This window comes from Atta colombica, unplaced genomic scaffold (genome assembly GCF_001594045.1).
Source record: "Atta colombica isolate Treedump-2 unplaced genomic scaffold, Acol1.0 scaffold216, whole genome shotgun sequence".
Classification (NCBI taxonomy): domain Eukaryota; kingdom Metazoa; phylum Arthropoda; class Insecta; order Hymenoptera; family Formicidae; genus Atta; species Atta colombica.
Genome location: NW_017259312.1, coordinates 296,247 through 305,346, shown reverse-complemented (window position 1 = coordinate 305,346; position 9,100 = coordinate 296,247). Strand labels below are relative to the sequence as shown.

General features: G+C 32.0%; 1 protein-coding gene across 1 annotated transcript in view; it reads right to left on the bottom strand.

Annotated features, from left to right (window-relative positions):
• Nucleotides 1–5,645, bottom strand: part of LOC108687771 — a 10,076-nt gene extending 4,431 nt beyond the window's left edge. Inside the window, exon 1 of the mRNA XM_018193720.1 lies at nt 5,563–5,645. The gene's annotated coding sequence lies outside the window, so the exon portion shown is untranslated. The remainder of the gene's footprint in view (nt 1–5,562) is intronic.
• Between the last annotated feature and the right edge of the window lie 3,455 nt (nt 5,646–9,100).

Sequence of the window (9,100 nt, the reverse complement as noted above, 5' to 3'; positions counted from 1 at the left end):
TCTCTCTCTCTCTCTCTCTCTCTCTCTCTCTCTCTCTCTCTCTCTCTCTCTCTCTCTCTGGCAATCTCTATATATATATATCTAGGAGTCGCGTCTATCTTCCGCTCGGTGCATTTTCACTCGTTTCTCTGTTTTCTCGTTCCATTACGGTAACTCCACGTGTTTACATCTCAGTTTTGCTAGATGCGCGTTTGTAAGTGTGCAACATTCTCGCTTGTATTTTCCTATCCTTTATTTTTTTTTTCATACAGTTTAGTTGGCTTTTCTGAAGAAAATTGCAAGAAGAATGCTAGTTATGTCTAGTAATTTACATTCAATTTTTTCTTAAAAACGTCTAGCAATTTGATTTATTAAGATAAAGAATTTGAGTTAATCGTTGCTAAATAATCCATTGTGAAATAATATTCTTATCGGTATTCTAGTGAACATTTTCTTCAACTATGATATGAAAAACTGTTTATAATAAATGTTTTTCATATAATTTTAAGTTATATAATCTTATTCCTCGGATTTTGACTTTGAAAATAAAAAAACAAATCGTTCAATTACGTTAATTTTAAGCAAATATATATAGTAATTTAAAATACTAGATTCGTTAATACTGTAATAAAGAAATTTCGACACAGAATTAACAGAAGAAATATATTACAGTTAACAAATCTTTTTATTAATACGCTGTTTCTCAAAAGGGTAGTTATTCATTGCTATTGTATTATATTGTTACGAGATTGTAAAAAACGAGGTTGCAAGTTTTACAAGAAAAAACGTGAATTATTTAAAAAATCGTAGCGGATGACGTGTATTGTACGATCTTATTAAAACTTTTCAAGTAGCAGAAAATGTCAGGACCTTATGAATATTCCATCGAGCGCAAATCGAAGAGTAATTTACAAAGGTGATTACTGTTCGTCTGTTGTATAATGATTAATCGACATCATTTCCGATTGATTGTAATGTATCAAATAGAGATATGCGAAAAAGGATTTATTTGCCAGTTCTCCCAATCCTACACGCATGTCCTTGTCAAACTTCTCTTGTAAACAAGTTCTCATGGTTTTAAAAACTACCCTAGGGGGACATCCACGAGAATCTTTATCGAAATAAAAAGTAGGAGTTTCAGGGCCGAAAAAAAAGTGGTATGACTTATTAATATAATGGAATTATTTCATTTGTTTAGCGTCAAACATATAAGCATTAAATATAAACGTTCCATTATTTCCTGACATTATTATTTCCTGGCACGCCAGAAGCAATACAGTTAACGCTTTGACGTAGCATAAAAGTCGTTTGGAAACGAATGCGCAGTTTGAATGCCCATGGGAAGTCCCGCGATCGAGTTTTCAACGCGAATCGTATTTTGTAAGAGATAATTGTGTCGCCGACGGCGATGGAATGCCAGTGACATCCAATTGCAAAATTTTTAGTGAATTTAGGTCATTCGGTGTCCTAGGTTCGGTGCATTAATGACAGGCTGTGCAGTGCAAGTGAAATATCGCACTCGGAGTACTCTAAAACTTCCATGTGACAGTACTAATAATTCATTCCTTATTCAACGCACATACTATAAATTCGATATACGAATAGTAATTTTCTTTTTTATCAAAATAAAGGTTTCTCGGAAAGTAAATGGATGTTTCTCATCGTTAAATGTATGTGTAATGGAGAATTCACATTATGTGCGATGGCAGATATTTGACATAACGATATTCAATGCAGGAACATGCTTTCTGCAGATTCTAACGAGATTTTTTTCTCTGAAAAATAAATCTTTTTATTGAATATCGAACATCGGATATATCGTGAGCTATCTATAATAATCGCTATTAACAGTCACCTCAATGAATGGTCCTTTAAAATATCAATGTCTCATGTGTTTCCAACAAGCAACAAATATCGCAAACTGTTCTGAAACAATCGAACGATGCTTGACATTGTTAGACGTTACGCCATTGCTCGCCACATCATTTACCTATGTCTCGCCCATCGATGAAACATACACTCTCTATTGAAACTTTTCGCGTCTCCGGACTGTAGGGTGTCGAGAACATGTTGACGTAATATGTTAACAAATGGAAACAATTGTAACCGCGTAAGTTACATGATCGAAGCCAAGTGAATATTGTGTTTGAAAATGGCCGTCTCTATTGTATCTCTATTATAAATTTAGCTATTTTGTAGTGAAATATAAAATGTTAATTCTTTAATTAGCCTATTTTAATTAGTCTATTTAATTGAAACAAGCGTTTCATTTTTAAAACTTAAATTTTGTTATAAACATTATTATCATCATTTTAGGGATAAATGAAGAAAAGTGAAGAAAAATTAAATAATAATAAATTTTTTTCTCTACAGCATATAATACAACACAAATAAATATAAAATACAATGAAAAAATAGAAAATCAATTTTTTTTCAATTTAAAATTGTATGTTAATGTTTAAAATAGTAATTATTCTAAAAATATATAATCTTTAGTATAAGATTATGTAATAATTATAATAATAATTTCTCAAAATCATAAAAAATTTAATGATACTATTCATTATCATATATATATAAATCATCATATATATATAAATTATGCTTCAACATCAATTATAAGTTCGTCCAATCATAAATTTCTTAAGAGTACAGCGCGTTTAAATTGAAGCAGATAGTGAATGTATGAATAATAAATGTGACAGTAAAAAAGAAAGTCATTAAAGCGTCTCAGAAGAGTGATAAAAGCAGCCATTAAAGCTGACCATCAAATTATAGGAAACTTTTACGGCGTTTTACCAGTCAGACGAATAAATTTATGCAATTTTATGTTATTTACGCAACGTAAACAGAAACGGTGCGGCGATCATATTAATTATAAAATATTGCAAATGACAGAATTGCAAATACTGTAACTTATATGTCGTAGTATATACTTTTCTGAAGAAACTGATCGACTCTCCAATCAATTTTGTCGCAGTTTTGATTATCAAAGAGTATGGTATAAAGAAAGAATATCTCTTGGTGAAATCGGATACACATCAAAAGGGAGAAAAATCTATGAGACCTAGTATCAAGCAAGATGATAACTTGATGGCATCCCTTCAATAAGATAATTTGCTTCTTTCAACAATACTTGGAAAAATTCTATATAAGATACGATTTCAAGAGTGTGCTTTAATTATTTCAATCAAAGTATGAACTAGAATTAATAATTTTTTGAAATCACAAAAAAATATTTACCAAAATCATTTTTTAATAAAAAAAGTTTTTCTCTATATTTTATATGTATTCATATATAGGAAAACACTAAAAAAAGAAAAAAAAATAGGAGTAATTTCTCTCACACAAAAATAAATAAAGAAATGCACAATAAATTTTTTTTTGCGTATCGTAAATTTTAAGAAAAATATTTTGGGAACTTAAAATGTTAATGATATTAATCATTATATAAAATTATATTAATATTTAATAGAGACATTTATGAATTATCTTAAAAGTCTGATACATATCTCATTGTAACTTAATGACAGTTAGTTTCGAGAAATATCGCAAATTCGATATATTGACAGTGAGACTCTTTTAGTGTAATATATATTTTATTTGGATTGACTCCATATTATTTTTGAGTGAAATTTCATTTAAAAAGAATGAAATTTGTCATTCTTTTTCGAGAAATGAAATATTTTCACTCTTCTCCAAAAATGGTTGTATTTTCACTTTCTTGGAGTGAGATTTCACTCCAAGAAATTTAGAGAGTACATGTATTCTTTTCTTAAATAAAAAATTAATCCCGAGCAAGAATGTAGAAATTTTTTATTAATTATTATGTCGAGATATCCGTATAGAATCTTTGATGCACTACTCGTATTGTACTATTCTACCTACATCATACGTGTCGAGAATACATATCGAGGATGCATTACCGCTTGTAATTGGATATCTCGGTGAAAAGCACGTCAAGGTTTCTCGTGAGATGCTTTCGATCGCTTTGGACTGAAAAGTTTGCGAGTCATTCGTCGAATTTCTGACTGCACTTTCGTCGTTGTCATCGTATGACACTTTTTGACGTTCGTAGAGAAAGCCTCTGTATCGCGATGATACTGTCTACGTGTTATGTGTATAAGGTATAATGTTAGTTCTTAATCTTATCGATAGTTTTTAATCTTAACAAAAGAATCTTTTTACTAACGATCTTCTTTATACGATATTCTATAAATAAAAATAAATCCTGTATTTTTATGATACATTAATACAAAACAAATTTTGTAAAAATTCAAATGTTCACGTCAGGACTAATTTATTTACAGCTTGCTAAAGCAAATTAAATATGCGAACTGATTAATTTTAATTTATTTTGGGTATGTAACCCAATGTTTGAGACAGCGTGATTCCACTTAGTACCTAATTCTGCATAAAAGCTTGCAGCTGCGTTCGCCAGTAAATCTTAATTCATTGACAAGATCGATATTTCTGAGCGAATTTGCAATTAAAGAAAAAGCGTTTCTGATGCACCCCCCGTATATTTCTACGCGAGATTGTATTTGTCGTTGTAAGTCGATACTGTGAGGGCCGAAGAAGACGAAGTTTGCGTCTCTTATTGATGGTTAGATGAGTAAGATGTCTGCTACTATTTAGGTCAGATTTGTGCGTGTTTCTTAACGAAACAAAATATTATAACTCTAAACAAGAACCTTAATTGCTATCTTATATGAGACATGAAACTCTCATAATGAAAATGCGAACATTACGAGCTAACAGGATATCGATAAATGAACTAAATTAGCTTTTTGTCACACGTGTTCTCAACAATATCATAACTTCATGTCTGTGTGTGCATGTAATATTGTCTTTTATTACATTTTATATTAAAAAACTGTAAAATATAATGAAACGTTTAAGATCTCTAACTTTTCCAAGACGTTGGCCTCTTGAATCATAAAATCCAAGACGTTTGCCACTTATTGCTCGACGTGGGTGATAACGAGGAAATGTTCACGACATTATCAATCCCCCTTGACGCGACATCTCGTGGGCGATATACAGTTGGCGAGCGGATAACACCGGAGCAGAATGATCACTTCCGGGAAGGGACAGTGCGTGGGAGGTAGCGCACGGATGCAGTTGAAGGGTGCAAACAGGATGCGAGCATATATATCGAACGATATGGAACGTAGACGATGAGATATCGGGCGAGATGTCTTCAGCGGGCGCAAGAATACACGCACGTTGTCAAAATATTCTCCTCTCCGCCATCGTTTTATTGATCGCCAATGTAGACACGCATCTCGAAACACCGACGCAATTGTATATACAAGGATATATGGGGATATACACGATGTACACACACACACACACACACGCGCGCGCGCGCGCGCACACACATACACGCACGCATGCACGCACGCATACATACACACACACACACACACACACACACACACACACACACCACGCAGGGCAGCTGTACCTCGTCGAAACACTCGTTCCATTCAACGTGATTATTTCGTTATTCCAGGGTGGATTTTTATATTTACGAATGTTCATTGACGTGAGATTTTTGCCACTACCTTCTATACTCACGTGATTTTTCCGCTCGCTGCGTTTTTCTTGGTAACAAACGTGGCACAGATATCCGGATGCGTGATGACTCGTGCAGAGTATCAGACCGCGACAGCCATGTTGGCAAGGGTGTAGCGCCCCTAACCAGCCTGCCTAGAAGTACAAGTTCTCTCTTCTCACCCCTTTCGTACCATCGTCTCCACCACCCACTCTCTTCCTGTTACACTGAATGAAATTTTTGATGCGCGAATTATTAATCAATCGAGAAACTTAGCTCAATAAACGTATCGTAAAATAAGATAATATAGGATCAATCTCAGAAACGTCATCTCGAATGTTTCTTCGATCGCAGTTTTTACAGCCAATACAAGGATAATAATTTTTTTTAACGGAATCTTGAAGTCGAATTTATCACAATTTTTTTATTTTTAATATCATTAATTTTTATAACTAAATTTTTAATTTAGATTTTATTATAATAAATTCTAATTCCAATTAATTAAAGATTATTATTTTTTATTATTATTTATTATTTACTTTTTCTTTCTTAAAAGATAGCAGATATATTTTATTAATAATTAAGGTTAATCAGATATATTTTATTTATTTTATGCGCTTCTATTTTGCTGGAAAAAAATCGATTGTACTAAAATATCTTAGTGAAAACAATATCTGGTGATTTTAAAACCCTCTGTATGCATTTTTTAAATATTTTCTTATGTAATTTTACTAACTTTTATGATGTAATGATATGAATAATAATAATAATAATAAATTTGCAATTATCTTAAATAAATAAAGTTTGTACAATATGGAAGAAACTTTTATATAGTTCTTTTTTTATATTTTTATATGACTCTTACTTTTTCTTTTTCACGATTACTGTAAAAAGAAGTTATTTTAAAAAGAGTCGCTTTCGCGATTGGAAGACGCTTCTTACAAAATTCTCCTTCTTGACAAATGCGATCGAGAATCTTATAGAGGGAAGGTAAATCCCTAAATCTCCCTTTAGATGTGTAGTTACGCATTACTGTAGAGAGGTGCTTGCCGCGGGAGACGTCAGAATTCGATCTTCTTTTGCCTTTCCACAGAAACGATGAGATATCGGTTATGGAAGATAAGGAAACCGTTTCGATTTATATTGGTCTTTCCTGCAATGGCCGATTCGTCGTTCTATCTATTTTTATCTGTTGCCTCGCCAGTTTATCTCGCCAATGCCTCCTGGAATTTTTCCTCTTATCATGTAATCAGACTCAAAATTTCTAAATGGATCCGGCACGACCTGCCGCGTCAAGACCTTCATATCTCTTTGCTTGAGATCCTAGAGGATTCTTGAAGGAGAATATTTTAATTAAAAATTTACAACAGAGACGGGTACTCATTACACCGATAATGGCAAGAATCAAGTTGTCGGATTGTTTCGCTGATGAGTAGTAACTGCAAATGAAAGAATAATTGCTTCTATCATTCGTGAGCTGGCATTTGCGACATGTTTAAATACAGGATGTTTTAAAATCATATATATGGTTAACTGGATATTATGTTACAAAATTTTATAAGAAAATTTTATATTATAAACTTTGTAATAAAACTCAAATTTCATAAAAGTAAAATCTAATTATGTGAAATGTCTAACTACAAATTATTTGTGCTTGATGACACGAAATATACTTTAGAAGTAGAAAATTTATAGATGTTGTATATGAATAAAAACACAGAAATAAATGTGTGAGAAAAAGACGCATGGTCCATTCGTCACATTGTCATTGTGAAGCATTAATATTTCATACAAATACCAAAGGCTATCATCTTCTCCATTGCTCCAATTATATTGTATTGAGACTAAACTGATTAGATTACAGTTAATATCTTTAAATTGTTGGCCATTATTTCAATTTCTTATTATTTAGTTTTCAAATTATTAATTAGTTGATTAAAACGTTACATTGAGACTTCAAGAGTACCACCAAATGTAGCATAAGAAAGGAAATATTAAAGCAATATTTTTTTGTGTAAAATAGTTGTATAAATTTTTCGACAAGAGTACATAGTCGGCGCCGTTTTTTTATTTTATTTATTTTTTTTTTTTTATTAGGACGTGCACAACATCGAGAGCAAACTGCTGCAAAACATCACTACTGAAAAATCGTTAAAATCCAAATCCTCGATATATTGTCCTCATTGCGCCAGGGGAAAAAAAAGAAGAAGCGACAGCAAAAACCCGAACGGTTTCGAGCCGCTCGTTTCTGTACGAATTTTTATCGTTATCAACATCGTTTTTTATCTTCGTTAGGTATATATTTTTCTTTTTCTCAGTCAGACCATCGTCGCGCGATAACGCACTTGCATGTCACGCAGGACGAATAGAAGGTCGTCAAGATGAAGCACGCAAAATCGTTCTTCTCCCTGGCGAATTCTCGTTTTTGCTTTTTCGCCGAATTATTAATGAAGCGCTCGAAAACAGGATAATAAAGTTACAAACTTGTATTGTTAATCACGCACGCTAACCTTGGTATATGTACGATTCTTCACTGCTGGTCTCAGTAATGAGTGTAATCAAGCGCACGATAATCAACTCACTTTTGTGTGCATTAAGTTGATGCACTAATAATATATACTTTCAATGTATATTAATGAGATAAGTTAAGTTGAGATATGCTGTTTCGTATAGGAACTTGATTTTTATAGTTTGATATGCAACAAAAATATATCTCTAGAAAAAATAGTGTTGGTTTCTTAATATTGAAAATTTGAACTTTTAAACATTAAATGTTACTTTTATTCGAGGTATTTTAACTTTGGCATGTTGCTCGTCGAAGAATTATAATAATACAATCTTCAGCTATCAGAAATATCATTGCCAAATGGTGAATAATTGCGAGTTTCAAATCCTAATTAGCACGGGGAATTTCAGTCGGGAGTATGAGTGCCGAAATAACGATCATACGATGACGAGCGAATAGACATATCGACGATAAACATGGGTCTAAGCGTCCTGAGATCGCATTTCAGAAAACGCTGATTTCAAGGCGAATCGATCGTGGAAGTATCTCTCCCCATAGGGATCTTTTTCCACTTACGTGACGAATTTTATTACTGGAATCTTGTTACTGGATAATAGTTATTGGTTAGACAAAAGCACCATTAAGAAGTATTCAAAGAAATCTTACATATGTTTTGAATATACTCCACCAATATTTTCACTAAAAAGAGTGGCCTCTGTAAAACTTCGAAAAAAATTTTTGTCAGTTTTATTTGATAGCGGTTTCTCGATAGACCATTTTATTTTTGTAATCAATAACTGCTTTTTTTGCCGTTTTTGAAATTTTAATGTTTAAAACTTTTTGGAAAAACATCAGAATTTTTCTACGTAAACAGGTAGCTGTAGGTACAGCAAATAAGAATATAAAATTTATTTTTTATTTCAGATTACTCTAGTCACTAGCTAACTTAAATTTTTTATAAATATTACTTTTAGAACTCAGTAACTTTAATATTTTTTTAATATTTTGGTATGTTATATAAAAATAATTAATATAAAATAAAAAATAAATATAAA